The following is a 27,114-nucleotide window of genomic DNA, read 5'->3' on the forward strand; positions in this document are numbered from 1 at the left end:
CGCTTCACTCCCTTGACAGAGCTTTAATTGTTTTATATCTCTTCTTCCACATTCTTGGGCTTGTAGATTCACCTCAGCTCACACCCACACACGTGTGCCTACATTCAGATTGTAGCAACACTCATTGGACAGTGTTTTCTACGCTTGGCCAGCAGTGCTAACACATACAAACGTGTAGGAATGAGGCCTTCTCAGGAATCGCTGGTCCTAAAGTGAAACCACATTTTATCCGCGCTTGAGTGTTGAGTGTTAAGAGATATTTAAGTACATTTTATATCCCAGTTCACCTGAATCATACTTCTACAATGCAAATATATAGTGTACTGTGGATGGATTTTATGTTGATATTGTAACTTGAGAAACTTTATCACTTTTTGAAATAAACATCTTTGACTTGTGATCCGTTGAAAGGGAACTCCACTGATGTTACACATCATAGCTTGTTTATACTGCATATGTTACAAAAAGCTATAAGTCTACAGAGAGAGATGAAAAATTGCCTCAAGTGGCAGCAATTGTAGAGGCTGACAACGACACGTTTGGGGATTATACAAATCTGTGGGTGTGTGGAGAAAGTCGTTCTAGTTACCACTGACTATGCAATGTGAATTATGTGTCCTTGTCATACCACAGAGAAGAATAAATATTTCCATCCCCATGTCCCATAATTTAACCACACACACATCAACTGTTTGATAAACCTTTATGTATCATATTTTTCTTTTTGGATATTTCCTGCTGCTACTGCCAGGACCTCATTTACTCTTATTCGGGGCTGGGAAACGGGTTTTGGACACCAGGGAAATCTGGTGTGCCTCTGCTCCTCTCACAGCTAATTAGTGTGTGAACTAATTGCATCGCTAACTTTAGCAAAGCAACAGCCTAGTTCCATCTGTCTGCTATCTATAAAGCAGGGAGGGAGACGGAGTAGAGGCTTCTGGTGACATCCTGGATCCTTTTAGAACATTCTAGCAAGAACTTTTACCTAGGGAGCCTGTAAGCTGTTGGAGCCAAATGATCTTTTGTCGGATTGGCAATACACACTAATGGAGACGTAGACCTTTGGCCACTGACCACAATCATGCATCTGGTTTACTTAGGCTCAAAATCAAGTTTCCAAATATGATGTTGTGTCTTTGAAAATGGACAAACTAAAACCTTTGAAACACTAGTGCAGCTGTCCGGCCATCCGTCAGACCTCTAATGTATGGAAGTAATAGTTAATCCTTTTAGGGAATTACACTTATTCCCTTTCTCAGCAAGAGTTAGATGAGAAGATGAATACCAATCTCATGTTGTATGACACTTGCCAGCAGGCAGTTAGCTTAGCATAAAGACTGAAAGCAGGGGGAAACACCTCTCTGTCAAACTCATGATGACGCCAATACTCAAGACTCAAGTCACTGCTCCCAGCAGAGATACAGTACGTAAGTGTTTCCCCTTGTTTTATATCCTTCTTTATGCTAAGCTAAGCTAATTGCGTGCTGGCTCCGGCTTCAAATTATTGGACAAACATGAGGGTGATATTGATCTTCTCATCCAACTCTCGGCAAGAAAGGGAATATGTGTGTTTCCCAAACATGTTTCTCTTCGAAGCCTCTAGTCTCACTGTACGTGGCGTAACGCTTGCCTTTTTTGACACCCTTAAAGGGTCTGTTCACCCAAATGACAAAATAAATATCTAGACCATGAAGATAGTTTTGGTTTTATTTGACCATCTCTGACATTGTTGCCTCCATCCCAATACAATATGGAAGCATGCACATTAATTAGTGTGTTCATGGCATTGAAGTCTTTTTTACGGAAGAAATAGTCCCTATGCAGCTGACAGGAGTATTTTTTGTTGCTTTGAAGGAGGCATATATCAAAACTGTGGCAAATAAGAGTAACTGTTGAAACATGTTTTTTGTGATTTTTAAGCTCTGCTCCTGAAACCATTTCTCTGCTCAGTTGTGTTATAATGTTTGGAGTATTTTCTTCTAACTGTGTAAACCGTACCCTGACTAATCATGAGATTGCATATTACTACAGGCAAATCAGAAAAACCTCGGCAAGTCTTGAGATTGAAAGATTTCACCCAAGTTCTCACTTTTGCAGCTTGATAACAATGGCCCTTGTTTAAAGCTTTAAACACTGCTCCCTTTGTGGCAGACGAAACCAAAGTTTGTCTGAGGTGAGCCAGAGGCCCTTGTGGTTTGATGACCTAGACTTTCACTGATGAGGGAAACAGACGCCCACTTCCAACAGACCCCCCACCTGCCACTCAGGTTGGATGTGTGGATGAGACTCAAATATGATACGTAACGCGACCAACACGCACCAGATGACAGGAGGGAGAAAGACGAAGCAAGATCATGAGAGAGGGATTTAAAGTCAAAGTTTGTAGGTGGCACTGGATCAGGTTTCTGGGAAACTGAGCTGCGGATTGTACGGGGGGTGAATACAGAGGAGAAGGGGCACAGTGGGACTTCACGTCCTACTTACTTGTTCAAGTGAACCTCTCTCATGTCTCATTCTAGATACCGTCTGGGGGCTTGTATTCAGATCGGGTAGAAACACGCCAGCGACAGAACCCCCCCCCCCCCCCACCACACACTGAGTCTCGCTCTGCCTGGACTTCAGTGCGTCCTCCGGGTTAGCCTAACCGACGACATCCCTCTTCCTCCTTCACCCCTCCCTCTCACAAACGCATTTTTAGTTTTTGATCATTCAAACCGGTTAAATTACACAGAAGATTTGACACCAGGTATTGATGTAAAATAGTAGAAGAAAAGGGCCGGGACATCACACATGATTAATAGAAGTGTTCTTTTGAAGGTCAAACACTAATGGAGTGTGGCTCCAGGTGTGTCTGCGCTGCTCTTACACTGATTTCTTTTACATAACACCTCATGTCATATTTCCTCACAGGGATGTTAAATTTATCATCCAATCTTGTGCCACTATGGCCGTATATAGCGTACATGCGGGCATCACTGGCCCATAAAGAAGACTAAACTGTACAAAGTGGATTTATAAAGATTATCTGATCGCCCACCTGATACAGTAACACTCATTTTGGCATGAGATGCAGTTCATGCTGGCACCTGCCAACCAGCTGCTTGTGTGTCCACCTTCATTATATTTGATTCTTTCACTACTGCTGAGCCAAAAAGAAAAGGGCAACGTTAATCAGTGAATTCAGTAGAATAACAAAGTGTGAAATTAAGTTTCCCGAGGATGTTGTATGAGCCCGATGACAGTGATGACAGTTTCTTCCTGTGCTGATTAGATACCAACGCCGACTCATAGACGGCAGGACTGGGCTCCAGGCCTGTGAGATATAAAACTGTCTGGAACTTGGATTTAACAATTTGTAAGTCTGTTCTACAAATAACGCAAGACAATGCATATAATAATACAGAGAATGAATACAAGTAGTTGATTTCTGAGGCTCTAATTTAGACAAAAGGACAATTCTTGTGTTGAAAAAAGATAAATAGAGTAATATAAAGTCTCCCTTTTGTTTTTCATCTTCAATTCTATAATGTTGGACTAAAATGTAAACAGTTACACATTCATGCACGATGATACTTTGCTATATGTTGAAGAAATGCTTCTGTTTTAAATTCTGTTTTCTACTAAAAGCAACGGCCATATTTTAAAGAGATGCATTGCTAATAATTAAATTAATAAAATAGGGTATACACTATTTAAAAATCTGTGGGATATTTGGTGTATTATGACAGCGACGATTCACTTTTTCTGAAATATCTCAGTACATTTAGTATCTCGTTTGTGCCGCCAAACGTACAAAAGCCCACTCTTTTCCCACCACATCAGCATACATAATGCGGGTGCTACATGGGCAGCGATCAGAGATAGCATTACACACCCTCTGAGGCATTTCCTGTGGCGTTTCCTGCTTTCTTCACGACTTCATGTGCTAATGTCCATTTAATCCTGGCAAACTCTCGACAGCTCTTTCTGTCTCAGGGTCTGATATCACAAAGGCTCTCTCACTCGCTCTCTTTCTCTCTCTCACTCTCTCTCTCTCTCTCTCTCTCTCTCTCTCTCTCTCACAGTCGTCACCCTGAACTGAAAGCAGCAGACCGGGGCTCCCAGTATTTCACATGCTGATGGTGAAGATAAGCTGTCTAATGAGTGTAGGTGAACATGTACAGCTTCTTGTGCGTGCATGTATGAGAGGCAAAACACAAATCTGCCATGTATAGCCTGCAGCTCAGCCCTCGGGGAGAACTGTCTGGGAAATTGTAAAAACAAATACCAAGCTGTAAAGAATCTGTGTCAAAAAACGTCTGTAAGTGAGTGCTAATCCAAACGGATGTGTTGAGGTTAAAACATGAGAGTGTGAGCTAAGCTAAGTGTTTGAACCACTGCATTTTTTTCTGCATAGTTGAGCCTGTGTTTTTGTTTTTTAAACCAACATTGTGTGTCATCTAATCATATCTAGCTTGCACAGTTCCAGTCAAGTTTTATTATGGCTGCCCTCATCTTTCTTTCAGTTACAATCTTTGTCTGTAAGACAGTAATATCTCTTTTCCTATTTTTGGCTTCTCATCTGTCAAAAAAGCACTTTGACACTATAAAGCCCAGACATCGTTTATCTCTAGTGTGACACAATTCAGCAGCAGTTCTTGCTGTGTCTCCTCCTCAGTCTGCCACAGATAAGCCCCTTAACCACCTCGCCATACAGTATTACACAAGTCAGCTGAGTCACATACCAATATAGTGATCGAAACTCTGACGCCATGCCCACACATCTCTCTTTCTCCTTTACAAGGAAGACCAGCAGTAATCGATGATGGATTTCGATGTTTAAACAACATATAACTTGTGCTGTTTCTGCAGCTTCGTCTTTGATAACACTTTGGTAACTTATATTCCATAAGATCACGATAGGAGTTCAAGCTTCACTGCACATCCCTGTGTTGATAATGATGAAACAAAGGGGCTCCTGTTCAAAATGCAGGGACTTACAGTAAAATAATTGTACTTTCTTTCTAGTGCTAACCTGCTACTTCATTGCCTACCTGCACAATTTAGCATTAGTTTAGGTATAAGATGTAATGTGTGCTATCATCTTACTTCCTGCTATATAACTTGAATAAAAAGGGATTTTCCTCTGGCCTTATGCTTGTAACTATTCAGCAAGAACACTTCAAATAAAACATATTTGATACCATCAACACTAGCTATAGTTGGACTAAAAGTAGGCCTAATTGTAAAAATGTATTTATACGATAACAAGTTTCCGAACTATCATTTAACATCCGATTTTTAAGGAGAAATAGCAGCAAGAGCTGTAAACAATAGTCGTCAAAAATAAAGTGGGCACAAATGAACTACTATGGCTGGAAGTGACACAACAACTCATGTGCTCACGTTATCAGATGTGCATAAACATCGTTAAACGCAGGAAATATCTATCTTGAGGTCAGGAAGTCATTTTGTGTGTCTCATAGCCCAAGTCATCTGAGATAATTGCCTGTTTTGAACAGCACATCATTTCCTGATGTTGCAGAGCGTCACATGATAAAACAGGGAACGTGGACGTTAAGTTTAAAATGAAACAAATTTTATCATAATTTCCTTTATTTTGGAAAATAAAGCACATAAAATGCAGAACGCTCAAAGGTTGGAATTAATGTGTGTGTGTGTGTGTGTGTGTGTGTGTGTGTGTGTGTGTGTGTGTGTGTGTGTGATAAAACCACACAGGCATCATCGGGGAGATGATGAACAGATTTTTATCTGATAACAACTGAATATATTTCAGTCAAGTCACTACCAGTATCGTGATAATTGTTTTCAGACCAAAGGTTCAGCACCACAACTCACTTGAACTCAAAACTATTTGGACTATGGGACTTCCACTTAACTGAAAATGGCCAGGCATGCCTCTACACGTGTGGGGGAAAAGCAGTTGTTAGCTAACTATAACTTCTTTCACCGGGAGACTAGACCCTGACATGCTGAGAGGACAGCCACGTTAACAGCTTCGGCACAGTTTGTCTGTTCAGCTGCTACCTGAGAGGACTTTTTTTTCCACTTTTCCACTCAGCGGTTTCAGTTGACAATGAAGTCATCTTGAAAGATGATATTGTACGGAAAGCCAATCCCCTGTGGGACAATTATTTAGGCCGTGACCTCACCAGTGCCAAAGGTATTACTCTCCGGTCGGCACAAAGCATGAGACCTCTGAGTAACAATGTGAAGGAGGGTTCATTTTTATTAACAATACTGTCCAGACAAAGTGATATGGTTCTCTAGGACAACCTGTGTGTAACGCCCCCTTTATGTCACTATTTCTCAGAAAAATAAGATCACAGTGTGAAGTTATTAGGAAGGAGGTACAGGACTGTGCTCTCCACCCCCATGGGCTCCTCACAATGACCCAGTTTCCATTCAGTGATCACAGACTTGTCCTGCCCCTACAGCCGACACTGTATTTTTGTGCCCTAATGATAGGCTATTAATAAAGATGAAATGACTGAGTTTGGTTGAGGGTGTCTTTTACATTCTGTTTGCATGGTGGGAGGTTACTAGAATACATTTCTGGGACTGTAAATGTCAGTCTACAAGAACAAAAAGTGTTAACTGTTTGTCCAAAGTGTCACGTTTAAAGCAACATAATCTCTGCAGAAACACATTTTAAGATGTCAGATATATCGGTAAAAAAATACATATTTATACTTTATTGTATCATCCAAATATATATATATATATATATATATATATATGAGAAGAGATCAGTAATATAAAACTAAGGAAACTATCTAGAAACAAAGGGAGGATAATGATTTGAGAAACAAAAAGATCACAGTCACTGTATAGGTCTCCATTATTCTTTGACTTTCTATGAAGAGATCACATAAATGTAAAAGAACAGCTTTGAACAGAACGTTTACTGAGAGGTCAAACCTTAGAGCTGACAAAACCTAGAACAATGTGACCTCAGCTACTGTCCGTAAATCCTACAAGGACCTTCAGGGACGTCTAACTTCCACACTGAGACCCCCTCGAGCCAACTGTCGGAGAGATCGTTAAACTGTGGAGCTGAACGCATAAAACAACATGTTATGGACGCAGTCTGGAGACTGAAGCGTAAACTGGTTTTGTATTTTAGGACAAGCTGCATAAAACATTGAGATCAGAGTTTTTGAAGAGGGAATTCCACTCATACCAGTATGTTTCATATTTGTGTTTGGACTTGTTTTCCACCACACACTGAAGGGTTCTGCAGTATAAATGGGAATAATGATGAATGGTCAAATAAGTAAAAATATTATACTAACATAAAGTAACCAGACAAAAGAAAAACTATTCTATAGTATCCTATTGTCTGGATTTAAAGTATTTTTTTGTTTTGGATTAAGTGCAGTAATATTACAAACTGATTAAATATTGCATAATAAAGACGTGTCTTTTTCCTAATCTTGTGTGGTGGACTGTAACTAAGTAAATTTACTCAAGTACTCTACTTAAGTACAACTTTGAAGTACTTGTACTTTACTTGAGTCTTTCCCTTTAATGCTACTCTCTACTTCTACATTTTAGAAGCCAGTATTGTACTTTTTACTCTTCTACTATAATTTTAAAACTTTAGTTACTAGTTACTTTGTAGATTCAGATTATTAATACAAAAATCAACTGCTAAATTCTGATTTATTAGTATGGGTTAAGCAACCTGGCAGTGTGTGAAGTAGTTGATATTATCACTAATTAGAATTTAGCAATTTAATATAGCCTTTATTATTCGGAAATGAGTCATTTTGCACAATGAAGTGGCTGCTTTTACTTTTGGAACTTTAAGTATATTTTGTTGCTTATATTGTGATGCTAAATGAAGTTCCATTTATTTAAACAAAGATTGATTTTTGATTGGGTTGAACAATTAGTGGACCTAACAATGACTGCGCACTAGAAGAATGTGAAAGTGAACTCGCAGAGTCCCCGCTCACATCAGGTGAGCTGCCTGTCAGTGTAATGATGACGTAACAGCAACCTGTGCAATGTGATTGAGGGTTTACCACCGGACAAACGAGGACACCGTGTTTGAGCTGGTAAACTTGCCAAGTGAGTCAACGTGGAAGGAGTTTAGCGAAGTGTAAAGAAGAACTTTTAGCCGCTTTCAGTGCAGAAAGACTTTTCTCCAGCAGCAGCAGCAGGGAGTCGAAGATTTGCTCACGTGCTCGCTGCAAAGACTACGAAGAAAAAGAGTGAGTGGAACCGGTCTAACGTGGAGCCCTTTCTCTGTGTAATAAGACGGCCCCACTGGCATTAGTAGCACAAACGTGCGGCAGGTGTTTCTTGCTGTGCCTGCAGACTGCCAGACTGCAGACCTAGATGCAAGAGATAGCTGCTGATAGAAAGATAATAGAGAGATTGATGGTGGAACAGGTTGCACAAGAGGGATACACAATGTCGTCCATGCGGCAGGGAAATGTCCTCTTATTATGAGAAGGCATGTGTGTAGGTGTGTCTGGTGGACAGAAAGAACATGAAGTTCTGCAATAAATACAGTGATGGTCCTTTGATGAGACATGATTAACTCTGTCCCTTTTTGAAATTGATCTTGCGTAACTGGAGCATCATTTTACTAAAGACCGGTTTTGCCCGAAGATTGATGTTTTGTTCTCTGGACACAGAAGTATGTCATGTTTGACAGCTTCAAATCAAATTCTTTCTTTTAACTCGGACTAGACGTCAGGCTGTTATGCAACAGGAGCAGATGGAGGAAGCAGGGAGAAATGAACAGTTTGTTTGGCATTAGCAGGTGACTTTCACACTTCAGTCTTCCAAATGATGATTAATGCTGAACATCACCATAAAACCAAGGTCCGCGTCTCTGATTGACAAGGCCCGATGATATCTGCTCCTGCTGTTGCATACTGGAATATTTTTGGACGTTTTGGGAAATAAACTTAGAGAGACAGAGTAAGATGAGAAGATGGACACCAATCTCATGTCTGTATATGAAGCTACAGCCAGCAGCTGGTTGTGTTAGCTTAGCATTAAGACTAGACACGGGGTAAAACAACTCGCCTTAATCCAGTTGCCAGGAGACGAGCTGAGACTCCAGGAAGTTACTGGTACGGGACAGCACCAATGACCTATAAGTGAACTTTAAAGGTGCTGTTGCCGTGTTTTGTTCCCTCTTGGACAGAGCAAGGCTAGCAGTTTCTAGACTATGCTTCTGGCTGTAGTTTCATATTTACCGTACGGAGTGATCTCAATCTTCTTGTTTAACTCCTGGCAAGAAAGCGAATAAACACATTTCCCAAAACGTCTAACTACTCCTTTTAAAATGATATACCTTATTTTGAGAGTTAGTTAGTTGGATGGCAGTTTCCTTCCTCACAGTTAGAGAAGGATGGCAGGTGTTCTTCCCAATTCTAAATCCCGTGAGAATGTAATTTGAGATTGGACGACCTTAGCACCTTCAACCCCCCCCCGGTGTGCCACCCTGTAACGTAAAACCCAGGACGGACCAGACTCTTCTCATGTCCCGTCAGTAGTTTGGTTGTGTTGATTTACTGTCTTCCGCTTGTCTTCTAATGGCATTGTGGTCCTGCGTTCCTACATGCATGTGGCTGTAGGAGCTTCTTTTGAAACGTGCAAGCAGCATAGCTCTAGGTATGGCAATGTTGGTCAGCCCGTCATTCGGTTGGTCCAGAACGTTGGTCCTGACTAAAATACCTCAACAACTATTGGATGGATTGCTCTGGGAATTTGTACAGCCATTCATGGTTCCCAGAGGATGAATCCTAAATGATTTTGTTGACCTCCCTGACTTTTCCTCTAGCGCCTAAGGTTCAAATTTATGGTTTTGAATGAAATGTCTCAACAATTATTCGCTATGAAATTTGGTACATACATTCATGTCCCCCTCAGTAATAACTTTGATTCCTTATCTTTTCATATGGCACCATAATTAGTTCAGAATTTTAACACTTTTGATGTATGACCAAACACCTACTAAACTCTCATTCCCACAAGCCTCAGCTGTTCTTTGTGTTTAGTGCTAATTAAATGTTAGCATGCTAATACACTAATCTAAGAGAGTGCACATGGTAAACATTATACATGTTAGCATTGTCATTGTTAGCATGCTGACACTAATAGACTATTTAGCAGAAAATACAGTCTCACAGAGACACGTGGCTATAAAAGAAATACAAGTCAGTCAAATATATCTAGTTATCTTCTGACTAGATCTTTCCATTTAATAAGGACATTAATTCTGTAGAACCTCAGAGGTGACAGAAGTCCTTGTGTATCATTGCCTCAAACAGCCATTGGTGGGCCTACTGTACTCATCTTTGTCACATGGAAACACAACTGTGGTAGTGACGGCTGGTCAACGTTATGATGAGCTGCAGCTGTCAGGTAACCTTTTTTTCTCTCTGTGTCCTGATTGATGTTTTTACTGGCTCTCTTTCCGACGGATGGCTCCACAGGATGGCTCCACAGGATGTCTCTGGTCCCGCGCTGTATCACGTTTCTGCCCCTTGAAGATTATCTTAAATCACTCCACAACCTGCACTATTTATATTAAGGATCCAGGTGCTGTGTGCGCGCAACTGTACTGCACTCGTGTGTTTGATGATGGTTTCTAAGAAAAACTGTTGAGTGTGTGTGTGTGTGTGTGTGTGTGTGTGTGTATGTATATACAGTATATCTCTGTGTTTTATGCATTATTTACATCCCATACTGATGTCCAGTGTCATCCAACACTTTTATCTCTGTTCTGCCTAAAGCAGTTCCAGATAACATGCCGAGTTCAAACGCACTGCATGCGGAAGACACCCAACTGTGCTTCCATATGTGGCAGGCTACATATCTAGAGCATATGGATGACTAGAGCAGTTACAGTACTTTTTGGGAGACTGATACTACAATAAAAAAAAGACTGGAAGGAGAGAGTTCATGAGAAAATGATAAATGGTTTGATTTATTTTCAGAGACAAACCGGAAACAACTTATTTTCTCTATTATTTCCATATGTAGCAATATAAAAGCAGTTTGATGATGAGATTAGCTGAATCTCCATTTTCTACTGAGGGCAACCTTTTTGTTAGTGTTTTGAAACCCTCTCTGATAAACTGTTGGTGTCGAGAGATGCAATATCCCCCTGTTTCCCTAATCTCTGCTTGAGGCTGGAGGCTGGAGCTGAGCTCTTTGTATGGGGGGGTCATGATCTTTCACCTGCTGCTGGCCCCCCCCCCCCCCCTGCTAGGAGGTCACATTTAGGAGCTGAGGCGTGAAGGAGTGGACAAGAGAGGGGGAGCAAATGAGGATGGGAAGAGAGCAAGAAGAAGGTTAATAGAAACAGAATTCTTTTGTGTGCTGTTTACCTTCAACACTTTGGGAACTTAAGCTGTTGGTGCAAGTAACTCAAAGCAATGATGTTTGGGTGTATGTTGATGTCAATGATGTATTGCTAGTAGGATGAGCAGACACAAGATGGTCTCGCAGTCCTGAAAATGTGCCACATTATTGCACATCTATCAGCACCGAGCTTTGTTTCAATCAGACAACTCTGGTTTCAGCTGCACAGCTGAATGACCTTTTCCTGCTCTTCATACAGGAAAAGGAAGTGAGCTGTGCTAACAAGCAGTGCGTCCAGCTTTATTTAGCTTTATTTATTTTAGCTTCTTCATAGATTCAAACAGAACACAAATCCTTGCAGTGTGTGTGTGTGGCGTAAAAGTTGTTATTTTTATCTCGTCTAGATAGAAATGTCAGCATTTAAGACAGGTTCAGCTTTATCGGAGATTTACACCCACTGTCATTTCCTCACGACTTGCCGTGAGTGGAGATGCAAACGACATGCAAAGCATGCCCTTTCACATGCAAAGCTGTGTGGCAGCCACACAAAGTGCAGCCTGGCATCACAGGTAGACGTGTAAAGACGAGGATACGCTGTGTTTCCACATCATTCTGGTATGACGAGGTGCAAATACCTTTTTTTTTTTTAATGAAAATACTTTTTAGTGGAACAAAAAACAATTTGGTCAGCATGCACGGTGGTTCTGATCTCGTTATATTTACATGTTTTAGCTGCTGCGACTGCGGCTTCCCGTTGTTATATTTTCCAAAATTCACGGTTTGTTGCCACTTGTGTGTACGTCTGTGCGCGTGCATGTCAGAGGACAAAAGGTTGATGTTGATATCGCCATGTGTTTCCTTGTTTTATACTGAGTGTGTATGTGCATGCATTTATACACGTTTGTGGTTGTTTCTCCAGGTCCAGCCCATATTTTTGTGGCCCAGACAGCAGAAGGACATGCAGAGACCTGCTCTGTGCTGCACTGGGATATTTTTGGACTGTTGTGTTACTGAGAGACGGGCTGTACGAGCAACTTTCTTTGAAAAACCCAATTTTTTTTATTCCAGGTCATAGAGGCTGGGTTTTCTACATAGCACCAGGCTGCTAACTTGCTATTCAAAGTTTATAAGTGTATATATACACGGCATTATAGAAGTGCACGCCAACAGTGACAAAACACCCAGGTGCTTATAACCAACACCTGCAAGCAAATAGTTCACTGCAGTCTGGAGGTTAGAGGATGAACGATTATCTAGAAGTGAAAAAGGACACTCTCCTCTGTCAAGACTTGATCGAGATGTACCTCGGGGCTAAATACAAATAACCCACTTAGAAAACCTTGACCTGATCTGTACACTCGCACTCACACTCACACACACACTCTCTCTCACATGAACTTGCCTAGCATATCCTGAGGTGACCATCCTACCAGAAGCACACAGGAGTTTAGTGTTGATGACTGTTTTTTGAGGATTTCCACAGATTTTCATTACATTTGCGTGAACTTGATGTTTTGCTGATTGTTTAAATTGGGTATTTAGGTCTCAGGCTATCTTATTGGCAACAAAAATGTGGACTACAATTTTTTAATTGTTAGTCATCCTGTTTAGGGATTTTAAATTCTGGTTTTGCATTGTGTACTTTTTTTTTTTCTAGTTGAGACAGTTGGGTTACTAGGGGCACTATGGTCTATCATGCACCCACTTCAGATGTGAAATGAAGTGTGTGTGTGTGTGGGTATATTTGTGCACAATCTGTACTGTATGTCAAGACCCATCCTGTGCATCTGATAACACACTTGTGTCGGTATTTGTTCAGCAGGGAAAAACAAGCCAGCAGACATACCTATAGGCTGTGATTTAAGTGCATGTGTGTCCTCAAGCTTTTTCAATACTAACCACCACTTACAGTGCTTTAGAGATCTGCTGTAAAAACATGTTTCGGTTAATTACAAGGTTTGTGACGATGACAGGGAAAGTTTGGCCCGCTGACATTTAACATTTAAAATGGTAACCTTTAGAAAATATTTGCATGCTTGCTTTCAGAATAGATTTTAATACCCACCTGGTGAGGGAGATTGTAGAGTTACTTAGAAATTGTATTAGTTTCAGTGCCACAAAGATTTATGTTTGTATAAATTACCATGCTCATGTAGGGCTGACACTAACTACTCAAGCATGTTATACAAAGTGTCAGAAAGTACAAAGCTAGAGATGAAATTCCTAAAGTTGCATTTGTGTTTTCCTTCAATTTTATTATTTTCAAATATTTTATAATTCCAAAACTTCTCAGTACTTAAGTATTCGGGCCTTAAAGGGGAACTCCACCAATTTTACACTGATAAATTATTTGCCGCCACAAGTATAAAACACCAGAAACTCAGGTTGAACCGTCATCGGTAAAGTTGCATTGTGGGTAATGTAGGTGCCACGTTCTGACGAGGAAGAAGAAGAAGAAAAAAGCTGCTGCATCGATGCTAAATTGGTGGAGTGCTCTTTTAACAACTATTTGTTATACTGAAAGCACATGTTGGTGGATCAGTAAAAATGTAACCAGGGTGATGCAAAGTTTGTAACCGACAGCAACTATATGCCAGTTGTATTCACTGCACCAGCTTTGAGAAGTGTTTGCTCATGCACTTGCCTCTCCCAGCTCACTGCTTCCTGCAGGCTGTGACCATGTAAACTAAAGGCTAAAAGGTCGGAGGTCAGGGGCAGGGTGAGACTGAAATACTCCTGCTTTGAAGGCAACAGGCTAATTCCAGATAGCATGAAAGGAATGCTAATAGTAGTGGCTATATATGGGAGTGCAGGTCGGTGGACAAGCTCACTTATTGTACAGTGGCTGCAGACACTATCACTGCCCACTGAGGGTCTGTAAACATAATGAAGGGCCGATTGTGGTGCTTTGTGTGTTTTGCTGAGTGTGTCCCAACTCACCGTACAGTGGAAAGCTAATTCTGTAGTGTGTGTGTGTGTGTGTGTGTGTGTGTGTGTGTGTGTGTGTGTTTACCTTTTGTCTGCCTTACCCTGCTGTTGGTTCAAGGTTCAATTCATTCATCCATAAACGCATGAACATTACAGTGCTTCCCTTCTGATCACCCAACACTCATTACAGAACATAACAGATAAAGTAACTATGAAAACCACAGATAACGTCAACATAAAGTGTATATATTGCACAATTATACACTCGTATTATACTGTATGGGTGTGATCTTAATATACTGCATATTCTTAGATACTTCATATCTTAATGCTGTGATGATTCTAGTAGCAATGCAGTTTTCTTGTCTTGTGAAGACGATTATTGTTGTAGTTTATGGGATTTCTCTTTGTATGTCCCTTTACTCCAAGATTACAGATACAAACAAAATGGTGAGGGTGCTTGGTGCAACGTTAGGTAAATTGTTGGAGAAAGTCAGAAGTCTACTGGTTAGCTTGGATGTTATAAGTGGCGGAGGTTGCATGATTTGTTCGCTTCTAGAGGTTCTTCAATGTAATGGATGAGCATCTTCCTCACTACAGCTTTATTCCTGCTCGCATACTTTATTTTATTCCACCACCAACATTTCTGATAAAGTTTGTCACTGTAACGCAATAACTGTTCTTCTTGTGCGACAGAGCAGACAAGTTCCCAAGCTCCATGTTGAGAATTGACCCTCATGGGGCTTTTTTTTACTCTCTTAATCCTGTCACTCAGTGAAACAGTCCCATGACGATCCATCGGTTGTTTCCTACTGCAGGAAGGAGAAGAACAAGTAGAAGTAGAAGAGGAAGGAGAGTGCCAGGATGGGTCAGGGGGTCACCAGCTATAGCCAGGAAAATGTCCCATGACAACCCGTGGCATTTTTATGTCAGTCGGGTGGATTCCTTGGTAAGTTTATCAGGTTGGTGAAGTGGGAAACTATGTGGAGTTTAATTTGAAAGACAAAATCATAAAGTAATTTATGAAATCCCCTTGTGTTCCTGTCTTCTAGGGTGGGTCTGTCTCTGGTTAACCTCAAACCTGAGATGTCATCAAGTATAAATAAGACATATTAAAGTCTGATGACTGAAGATGAGGTTATGGGAGTGGCATGGGGGGGGGGGGTGTAGTTGGGAGATTAAACTTTCTGTTTCATTGACTCATAACACTGCCAGTGTTTGCTTGTAATGCACAAGATGCCACACTAATTACAGTTGCCAGAAAGAAGTGATGCAACATCATTTGGTTTATTTTCTTAGCTTCAGATCTTGAGAAGAAGCTTCACTATTTGCAAAGAAATAACCACAATATTGCATGCAGTTTGTTCTACCCAAACATTTATAGCCTACATGTTACGAAATTACACGAGCAACGAACAACACTGGCTAGTACATTGCACTTCACTAGAGCAACCAAACGGCCATGAATACAAACAATCATATATATATATATATACACAATGACACCTATCTATTGTTTATAGAGCTACTTGTTCTACTAGTTTTTCAATCATTTGAATACCGGAATTGAAATCTTGCACCTTGTGGTGTTCCACTTAGGTCTGCTAAATAATGAGGTTGAACCAGAATGTGAATGTGTGCCATTGTTGGCCTCCGCGCCGCTCTCCCTCCTCCCGGTGTACTCCCCAAGGCCCCGTATATGAGGCTGGCTTCTTACCTCCCTGATTTTGTTATGTCTACAGTCCACCCCCCCACCCCCCCCCCCCACCCCCCCCAAATACACTGCAGTATTCCTGGCCTCCATTCATTTGGATGTGCATGTTAAAGGCGCTGCTAAGTGACAGAGGCAGAAGAGCGGATGAGAGTTGGTCAGCCTGTTAAATGCTAAGAAAAAATAAAAAGCCGTGGTGAGGAAGTTGGCAACTAACAAACCTTTTTTTTTTTTTAGCTTCTGTTTTTAAAATAGAGACTCGCCAGCTTGACTTCTGTCACCCAAAATATCCCAAATACATTTTGTTTTGAGCCTCCAGTTGCAAATCTGTTTCCACTTCATTTGCTGACTGCTGTTTTATAGCAACAGGCTGAGTGCATTGAGCAGCTGTGTTTGGGCTGTACCAACTCAAACGCCAACTCGGACTAACTGTCCATGCAGGAAGGGTGTATGAAGTGTGCCTCGCTGTGTACCCACGAGCTCGCACACGTGTACGTCATTGCTTTTGTTTCTTAGAAACCGTCCGGTCACCAACAACCGGTTGTCAAAGGCGGCCCAACTTTTATTGGGGCAGTTGAATGAAGATATGTTGTTTTATTACTTGTTAATATCCAAAGCACTAAAACCTTAATGATCATTATGTTGTAAATGCATGATGTAATATATTCCTGAGCACCAATGAGTGTCTGCTGACGTGACGGGTAAAGGACGACAATTCTGATGCTTTAGAAGGAATACATTTTACAGCTTTTCTTTTATGACTTGCAGAGCAATAAAAGGGTGCAAGTGTAATTTAGTTTTATAAATAGACTGAAACTAAGGTAAATGAATAAAAATGCCTATAGAGAAGTAACCCGTGTGATACTAGTATTGCCCTTTTGAACATCCATTGTTATGATTCTACTAAGAGGAGTTTAATTTATGGATATGCAGCACCAGAACCAAACAGACAAAGCTAGCTACTAGCTGCTGAACATAGCGGAGCATTGAGCAGCTAAAGACACAGATGTTTCCCTCAGGAGTTGGTGGAGACCAAAAAGAGCTGTTCTACTTTTAGTTTTGCTGATGCATTGCATTGTTTCTCGGCTCCCTACCAACAACAACTGTTTTAACATTGAAATGCCTCAAATAATCCTCATAATGTGTATTGCGTCATTTGCTTGCTCATGCACTTGCCAGAGTAGCTTAAGATGCAAACAAAGCCGGAACACGCTGATCAAAACATTTCTCCGTAGCACCAATAGTGGTTTGAACACTCCACTGGGAACCTTTTTTTTTTTTTTATTAGCTCCAGAAAGGAAACTTGGGTAAAACACAGGGGTAAATATTTAAGTTTGACGTGTGCAAGAACACACACACACGCACACTAAAGGCCAATTCATACGTTTCGTGTAAGTGTGTCTGCTTTGGTCCTATCTCTGGTCCTCATGATGCAAATGTCGTCATCCAACCGTGTCAACGAGGGTCGTGTCTTAACAGCAGCTCCTAGTTGTCGTCCGTGTTTAGCAGGTCTGTCAGCACTCTGCAAGTTTGGCCACTGATTCTAATCAAGGAGAATTCCTCAGAGACGGAGGGACAGGAGAATCTGTAAAGCAACACAAACTCTCCACACTGAGCCGATATTGTGGAGGGAACAGTATAGCTATAAGCTGTGGTCATTGTGCGCTTGTCAATTTGTGTATGCCTAAAAAAACCAGAGGGGGGTTCTCACCCTAACGATAGCAAAGCCTAAACAGGCCGCAAACATAAAAGTAATTTATTTCACTGAAAGAGAAAAGAGAGAACTTCCCCCCTCCTTCCTCCGGCTTTCCTTTTCTCCCGTGTCCTCCCCCTCAGCCAACTTTCCCACTCAGCAGCTGTTGCCTCTCACTTTTCGCTCTCCCTCCCTCCTCACCCCACCCTGCACCCCTGCATGCTCACCCCCCCCCCCCCCCCCCCCCCCACCACCACCACCAGTCCCAATGTGATGGCTTTGTTTTATTGTTGTGCAGCGTTCGGCAGGGAAACCCCCGTCTGGAGTGGGGCAGGGGTCCGACCCCCTCTGATGGCTGCTGTGTAGCAGTTTGGATGCCCAGATAGGATTAGCAGAGACGGTGGGACATTTGCTTTCTAAATGAGCTTCATGACGTTTTTTGTAAAGCTGTTAGTTTTGGCTCTCCCAACCCACACCCACTTTTAACACCCTGTGAAACTGAATTGAAAACACATTTCTGTGCTGAGGTTGCAGATTGTGCTCGTTATAAAATGATGGTCCAGTTTGTTCCCGTGTTAATGGGAAGTCACATTAGCTTAAAGTGCGACCGTTGATGTGTTTTTTTTTTTACGTTTTCTCTAAACATCAGCTCCAACCTATATTTTTATGGTTTGCTCGGCTTAGACAAACATGCATCTCATGTCAGCTCCAAAAACAATCCCCAAGTCAAAGACGGTAAACAAACACCATTTATCTGCGGTGTTGACAAACGACTGTTTCCTGCACAGAGGAGAAAATATGTAAAGGGAGCAAAAAGAATCTATTCCTGCAGTACCAGCCACAAAGTACAGCACCGTCGTGAAAACACCAAGGATGTGTGTTTATCCTCTAACCACCAATCGGCATGAATGTAGTCCGAAAAGACTGAGGAAGCGCCTCGGGTGTGTTTGTGTGAAAGTGTGTTTACTGAGGAAATGTTATGTACACTGCAGTGTAGGATATTCGTTATTTAAATCCTTCTTGTTGTTGATCCGGTTTCATCTCATGCAGTAGTCATTAGATGCTTATGTCCTATATAAAATGTCATTTTCAACAGGGGGCAATAGGATCACTGGATGTTTTTTGGTTTGTTTTGTGTCTTTTCCTGACATTTTTGCACCTTTCTACTTTCACCTTTCTACTTATTATTCTACCTTATTCTACCTTTTTAGACTAACTTTTATCTCAACTATTTGAGAAAAGGCCTGTAAGTAAAACAAAATGTGCTTGCAGTTTAAGTAATATAACTTGTAGAGGGTGTGAGCTACCATAAATCGCAGGCTTTTACAACATGTTACTGTGTACCTGGGTCTGATTTATGGATATCTGTGGTGGGATGGTTGGGTTAGTGGTTTGAAAATGAAACCATAGTGGTTTCCTGTACCCCCATAGTCTGCCCCACCACTGCACCCCTGTGGCTTGCTGCCGGAGAGTTGGGAAAATAATGATCTGATCTGTTTACACCGTAGGGGCCATTTTGGGAAGCTCCCGTCCTCATAGGAAGTAACTCAAGAATAAATGGCTAAAAGCGACGAGTATTTAAGGTCATTGCATGTCTGTGTGTTTGTTTTCTATGGGCACACTTCGTCCTGCAAGATTTATGCAGCTAACAGAGTTGTCGTTTTTTTGTATAAGTGACGTGGGCCGCTGGGCTCGACTCCTCAGCTGCGAGCCGACGAGCCATGAAGGTTATGAGCTGTCCAGTAGCTTCATAAAAGCCCCTAACTTGACTTCCTGGTATATTAAAGCTGACATGAAAAAGACAGGCTGTAATGAGCTGTCATCTCCAGCACTCAGCCAAATGTCCAACTGTGGACTCTGTGTGTGTGTGTGTGTGTGTGTGTGTGTGTGTGTGTGTGTGTGTGTGTGTGTGTGTGTGTGTGTGTGTGTGTGTGTGTGTGGGGAATGTCAGGCTGTGTAACAGGTGGTATCAGCTTTTGGAGTTTGTCACTCAGACCCAGAACAAAAGCTGTGGATATTTCAGAATGCTGGCTTGTGTCTGGCTGCTGCCTTAGTCTTTGTGCTACAGGGCCTGTGTGTGTGTGTGTGTGTGTGTGTGGTCAGCTATATGGACCAGCCATTGTGCCCTTGGACCTCAGCAGATGTGGTCTGAACAATGAGCAGGGTAAATAAAAGGAAGTGGAGTATAAATAGCCTCTCACGTCTGCATGAGTGGAGTTTGTGTGTGTGTGTGTGTGTGATCCTGTTTGATGTGAATGAATTGTACTTTAGGAAGTTGCACTGTATTGAGCACTCCAGGTGCAGTTTTCTATCAACTATCAAACAGTTGTAAATTCTCAGCACAGAACTATTTCACATGGCTTTGTTTTTGTAAATGGTATCTCCTTTTTTTTTTTTCAAAGATTTTTTCTTTTGTTGTTATTCTCAGTTGTTTTCAGATTTTTCATCCCAATCTTTCAGCGACGCAATGTGAAAACTTAACGGTCATTTGTTCATAAGCCTCACGGCAGGCCTTTATGAGCAGTGAAGCTCAGTTAGAAACTTGTCTCTAAATCACATCCTGGTGATAAGTGCGCAGGGGAACAATGCTTAAAATAAAGAACTCTCCTCCCTCTTCTATCCAGCTCTCTCCCTGGCTCTCGTGTATCCAGGCCACATATAGACCGGGGCCATACATTCTCGCCGGCGCTCATCACACGCATGTACGTCATCTCACGCATGTTCATAACACCTTTTGTTTTCTTGCTCTGTCACTTCAGCTTGCAGTGTTTTTGTGACAGATGATGAATTCATGGCTGACTGACCACCGCCTGCATGCATCTATGTAACCATCATTGCTGAAATGATTAGTTAATTAATGAGTCAATTCATTTTAGTCATCATAATAACCTATTTCACGTAATAAGTTAGATATATCTGGGTTTTGCACTGTTGGTCTGACAAAATAAGATCTGAAGTAGTCCCCCCTGGCTCTGAGAAATTCTGATGTGTATTAATCAATTATATGAAAACCATTCAGAAATCAAAGTGTGTGTGTGTGTGTGTGTGTGTGTGTGTGTGTGTGTGTGTGTGTGTGTGTGTGTGTGTGTGTGTGTGTGTGTGTGTGTGTGTGTGTGTGTGTGTGTGTGTGTGTGTGTGGTCATTGATGTCCTATATCAGCAGCACACTTCAGCTGAAACATAATACAGGTGGCGAACCTAAAGACGGATAACAGCAGAAAGACAGGGAGGGAGATAAAGAGAGGTAGAGTTGCAGTGGGATGAAAAAGATGTCGGTATCTCAGGCTTAGTTTATAAACATGAGATGTGGGCCTGTCTTCCTTTTTCAAAGATCTTTTTCGTATGTTGAGTAATGATGCAGATCAGCAGTAGCTTTAGATCCAGCACAAACATTTCAATGTCAACTGTGTCAGCACAAAGAGAACAGTTGTATATCAGTTTCAGCTGCTGCTTTTGAAAAGAAACAGGAAGTGCTCGTATTATCAATTGAAAGCTGGCCAATAGAAAATGAATACAATTTCAGCTCTCCAGACATTGACTGAGGAAAATCAAAAAAAAAATATTTGTAATTACCTCAAAGTTCTAACATCCCAGAAAGTATTTTAGGTGCGCCTAGAAACTCTGTAAAAAAACAAAACAAAACAAAAAAGAAGCTTTCAGTCACTCGTACTCACTTTATTTATGATGTTTTGGTCCTCAGATGTGTATTTTTCCTAATGCAGATCTAAGGATTGAAATTGAATAAATAAAGTGATCAAAAGGATTTTTTGGTTCTTGCAAATATTGTATTTAAATCGCTGACATGTGGTGCAGTACATCTGCATCACATGTTCTGTGTTCACTTTCTACCATTTAAATACAGAAAACCCTAAATAGTATTTTCCTCTAAGAGAGTCCCAATGACCACAGTTATAATACTGCACAGTCTCAGTGTTGTTTCCCTCCACATTGTCTGAACGCATATTATCGTCATTTTGTAGGAAGTGCTATCGGGGGTGTTTAAGTGTTTATGGGGCCCTTCGTTCTCTTGGGCACATCTGGGTCGAGTTAAGCCCTGTCACTCACTAACATCTGTATTTACTGTAAACATGAGGGTAGGAAGTTTTCCCACTTCCACGGCCTTTTTAACAACTTTATTTAGATGGACTTTAGACATATTTCTGGACTTGCTGTTATTACAGCGACATGTGACCTCATACTTCTTTGTGTCAGCTGGACTGCAGTTTGGACTGCTGTTCATACAGTAGCTTGTAATCAAATGGCTGCAGAGTCTTGACACGGATCATGTTGCTTAGCAACTATTAAAAACCTGTTATGCTAATTCCTGAAATGAATCTGACTCCACACTTTAATCTCTCCAGACTTTATCTGGGAAACGTTCACTTTAATGGAAAACTGTGTGCGGCCTGTCAAGGCGTAAACATGTTTTCAATTGTCGTTTTTCAACCCAAATGTCCTTTTTGAATTATTAATAAAATGTATTCATAACACACTTCAAAGAGTGGCAGTAAAAAGCAGGGCAAAGCCACATTTGCTTTCGGTTATACTGGGTAAGGCAAATCTAATGCATGCAACACCTGCATTGTAACTGTATGGAAACCTTCAGAGAGAACAGATTACCTTTTTGAAGTTTGTAATCAGTCGAATCTCCCTCTGTCTTCAGACAGATTTGTCCTGTATCATGTCTGCATCTTTACTTTGTGAATAGTTTTTTAAGTCCCAATGCTTTTGTGTGCAAAAATTCATTCCCCTGACGGAAGAAATGTGAGGCTGTTGAGGAAAGCTTTTACAAATGCAAGTCTCTCCTCTCAGAGGGTCTTATATGATCAGTGTGGATTCTTCTGCCTGTTTTGAATGGCTCAATGAAGATCGGCAAAACCACGGTTCAGGGCTTATTCCTAATTTTGGGCTTACTGGCTACAAAACCCACTATTTACTTTATTATGGTGGGGCGAGAGGGTTGGAACGAGAGAGTTTGGAGGAAAGTAAAGCTATAGAGCAAAAACAGTTAGATTAATGAAAGGAAGGAAAAGGGCAAAATTGGGGAAGCATTACAAGGAGACAGACGTCTGACGCTCAGAGGGGGGGGGGGGGGTTACTGTCGGGAGAAGAGCGATTTTCTTTTGGTACTGTAAATAATAGCCCCTGCTTGAGTTGGATGGCTTTCACGGCTCCTTTTGTGTGCAGTGACATCTTAGGTTCCCTAAAGAGAGGAGAGGGCTCAGCTTCCAGGGTTTTCACTGGCATGGGAAAGGCAGAGTATTAGCCCAATATGAATATGAGAGAAAATAAAGCCTCCACAGGTCAAAGGGAACCTGCCAACACGCACTCCTGACTCTTTATCCCTCGCAAACCCACATAAGCAGACATGCAGACACACACACACACATACACACACACATCAGCACTTCATTTTATCTTAGTCTGAGCAATAATGTGTTTCGGCTCCTACTTGTGACCACCGCAGCCCAGCGGTTGAGTTGTGGCCTCTTCTCTGTTTCTAACTATAATGTAAAGCTTTTAATCTTAATGCCAAACACATGCACTCACTGAGATGCCCCATTCATATTTATAGCAGTGGAGGTGGTATCAGTTACACTGTTTTAAAAACCACACCAAGAGACATTATTTTAATCGAAGTGTGTTTTGTATTTGACAGATGCGCACATGAAGTAGCGATGACTCATTCAAGGAGGCGCTGTAATGCTGATGTCGAGGCTTTTCTACGCTGACACACCGCTTTGTCTGTCAGAAGTCATTAATTGTCTCCCATCTTCAATATACAAAATATGGTCCATGATTTTAGATTGCAGCTTTATTGTAGAAGAGCTTAACATTTCTTTCTACCATGGCATCATGTATGTGGCCTCTGGTGTTGGGAAATAACGCATGAATTAGTCAAATGTTACAGTATTGTGAATACTTGGCCGACGGTGGAGGTGGAGGAAACACTCCTCTCTAGGTATCTTACCACACCTCTGAAACTCTTCGTATTCGCCAAGTAATTGATTTAAACGTGTGTGTTTGGAGATGTGGAGGTAACGTCTCCATTAATCCTGTGCTGTTGAATATATATATATATATATATATATATATATATATATATATATATAGTAAAGTACTTTTTAAATGAGTCATATGTAATGAGTAATTGATTAGCGGTAGGCTTTGAGTTTAACCCCAATGACATCAGAGAATCGTCTAAAGAATAAGCAAACAAGAAATAAGTCTCACTCATTAACATTTCCTGTGCTGCCAATTCAATGCCACCAGGAAGTCTTGGGTGGAGGAGATGAAGCGTAATATTTGGTGACGCTGCAATGACGAAGCCATCACATGAGTATGATTCACCTGCCTCATGATGTCACACATTGTTTGATTCCTTCATCACAACAAAACAAGGCGCTGAAGAGCAACAGGAAATGGTGGGGGGGGGAGGGGGAGGGGTTTCCTTTTTGCTGTTAGTTGGGGAAATCCAGAGCTGCTATCTAATTTCTCATTTCCATTTTTTATATTGTCTTCCTGTTGGAGAACACATGTCTGTCAACACTCGAGTGATCCCATGGTGTATCTACCAGTAGTTTCAGACAAAAATATATTGACCTAGTTTATTTTTCCATTGCACGCAGCTACTTTATTCTAAGTTTCACGCTTTTGTGTCGATGCAACTCTGGGATATGACCAGTTTCCTCTTAAATAATAGTCAGATAGTAAATAGTAAAAAAAATGGCCGACAAAGTGTCATTACAATTTACAGAATGCAACTTCTCTAAAGTATTATTCTTTTGAATGAGCAGATTTTGGTTGGAAAGATGGAAAACAAACTGATCGTCAGAGCTCGGCTACATATAAGCAGCTTATGTACTGTTTATATATTGTTTATAGCCGTACTGTATATATGTAGATTACTCACAGATTAAACAAGACTTTAAGGAATACCGAGTGTTGTCATAACCGTATACTATCAGATTTGAGATATCTCAAAAACAATCGCAGGAAGCCGTTGAAATGTCAATTAAGTCTAATTTTCTTAGTTTGACAGCTACCTGACACTCCTAGTAAACTCCACCCGTCTTGTTCCCGAAGCAGAATAAAAGCTATGATAAGAAGGCCCGCTTGGCAGCAGGCTATCGGCTTGTTTTTCCTCAGACACGGTGCTATCGTCTGTCATTGTCTCTGTGTTTCAAAGTGCAAGGTGTGGTGTTCGGTTACAAAGGCTCGGCACTGGGTTTGTGGGTTTATCCAGGTTAGAATAATTGCAGCAAGTCGCTGACCCACAACAGCCCTGTTTGTACGGTCACTGGTCACTGCGACAGCAGGTCACAGACAGCGGGGTTCAAAAAAAAAAGTTCCTCAAGTTGATTGACGTATGCTAAAGATCACTGCATGCCCCATTGTGTGTGTGTTCACAACTCGTATGTTTTTATGAAGATCTAGGTCATTTATTTTAAGAAGTAGGTGCATTTGAGTTGGTTTCTTATCGAAGGTCAATGTTTGCCACCGTCTGCGATTGCACAGTAACCACTTGCAGTTTTGTTTTCCCTGGAAAAACTTAAGCTGTGTGTGTGTGTGTGTGTGTGTGTGTGTGTGTGTGTGTGTGTGTGTGTGCGCTTTATCAATCCCAGGAAGCCTTGCTACCAGGAGGCAGCAACAACAGCCACTGGCTCTGAGAGAGGGGACTTTCCTCCATCCTGCTCTGTTAGGATGCAGAACAATGACCAAATTACTCACACACACACAATGACCACTGGCTTGGATATTTTCTGTGTGTGCTCATACAGACCAGCTCGCAGCAGGTTGCACTTTGAGCTCTGAGCCCCCTACTCTCTGTCTGTTTTCTGGCTAGTCTAAAACCTTTACCCTGATCCGACCTCTTGTTTCCAAGAAACTGTGGCATTGAAAGTGACCCTGGGGAGTCGAGACCAAGAAAGTGGCAGAAAAAGTATCTCTAAACGGATGCTCCGTGACCTACTTGTTTTTTGGGGTTAGACGAGACTGCTCGTTCTTGCGCTGCCCTCTTTTTCTCTCTTCTTCGGCATCAGCTTTCTGTCCCACCCAATAGTTAATCACTATCATATCTCACATTAATTCTTGAGCACTGTCCTTCTTTCAGTTTCAGCGCGCTCTCACTTTTTCTACTGTTGATTTCTGTCGCCTGCAGTGTTGGCCGCTCTCCAGTTCTTTCGGCGATCCCACACCGCAGAGAGAGAGAGGAGAGAGAGAGAGAGAGTGAGGGCCCAGTTTGAAAGAGGCCGAGAGACTAGTCTTGCAGCAGTAATTGGTCAGGAAGTGGGCTGCTTGGATGTGCAAGCTCTTCTCTCTCTCGCTCTCTCAGTGGGCAGTCAATTCAGTTGCGTTTTGCTTCCATCTGTTCATCCCTCTCTCTCTCTCTCTCTCTCTCTCTCTCTCTCCCTCTTTCCTCTCGGTGTCTCTCTTTCTCTCTGAACTGACCTCATAGAGGGGTGGACTGCGGACCGGGCCGCCTTGACACGAGCCTTATACCCACCTCTCTGAAGCCAGTCAGCGTTTCTAAGACTGTACGTGTAGTGTGAAACTTTTCGAATGCCTGGACATGGATCTAACCTGTGACAGGATACTGGGATACCAGCGGCTGAGGAAAGGCTAATCGTGGGAATGGTCTCCCTGAGGTGAGTCGTCATTGTGTTTGTGCGGCGCTGTAAACTGCCGGGACACAGCGTGTCCTCCAGTTTTCGGTTTTATTCACTGTACATGGTTCTCAGACGTTGCTCAGATGACACAGTGCAGAGTATTTCTTTCCTTCTTAACAGCCGAGCTCTTTATTTAATCATAATTACAGAGGTGGTTCCCAACAAGCACAGTCTGACCTCCAATTACTCGCTCCAAAGTTTCAATTTAGCGCCGACTCTAATGGCACCTTTGCCCTCTTGTCTGATACGAAGCCACTTCTGCACTTGGACTAACAGTTTGGGTTTAAGCTTGGGCGTCAATGCTCGGTAGACATATAATAATACTTTCACCTTTTTGTTTATCTGAGAGGATGATCAACATGGTGTTTGTGGGTGTGTCTTTTTGAAGACCTATCCTATTCAGTTTTAAGGGACACTATTAACCTGATTCAACAATGTTTTCAGTGCAGTTTTAACATTTTGGTTAGACAAATTACTTTCAGAAATAGCTGAAGTCTTAGAAGTTTAGAATAACTTTAACAGCCTCATCTCTACAGTCATCATAATAACCTATAATAAGTTAGATATATCTGGGTTTTGCACCATTGGTCTGACAAAATTAGACTTAGTGACTAACCGTGTGTGTGTGTGTGTGTGTGTGTGTGTGTGTGTGTGTGTGTGTGTGTGTGTGTGTGTGTGTGTGTGTGTGTGTGTGTGTGTGTGTGTGTGTGTGTGTGTGTGAGAGATCTCCTTTGTGGTGTGTCCTCATTCTGGGAGCTCTAACTGGAGCACCCAGCTTCTGAG

The 27,114-nt window shown here is 41.7% G+C and overlaps 1 protein-coding gene across 4 annotated transcripts in view; it reads left to right on the forward strand.

Annotated features, from left to right (window-relative positions):
- The first annotated feature begins 7,999 nt into the window (after window positions 1-7,999).
- Window positions 8,000-27,114, forward strand: part of LOC115003514 (pleckstrin homology domain-containing family G member 1) — a 54,465-nt gene continuing 35,350 nt past the window's right edge. Inside the window, exons 1-2 of one of the 4 annotated variants that reach the window (XM_029425332.1) lie at window positions 8,150-8,219; window positions 15,078-15,208. The gene's annotated coding sequence lies outside the window, so the exon portion shown is untranslated. Of the gene's footprint in view, window positions 8,077-8,139; window positions 8,220-15,077; window positions 15,209-25,974; window positions 26,311-27,114 lie in introns of those variants that run through there. The other 3 variants (XM_029425334.1, XM_029425331.1, XM_029425330.1) reach the window with 3 other exon arrangements.

The sequence above is a fragment of the Cottoperca gobio genome, chromosome 24, assembly GCF_900634415.1.
Source record: "Cottoperca gobio chromosome 24, fCotGob3.1, whole genome shotgun sequence".
Lineage (NCBI taxonomy): Eukaryota > Metazoa > Chordata > Actinopteri > Perciformes > Bovichtidae > Cottoperca > Cottoperca gobio.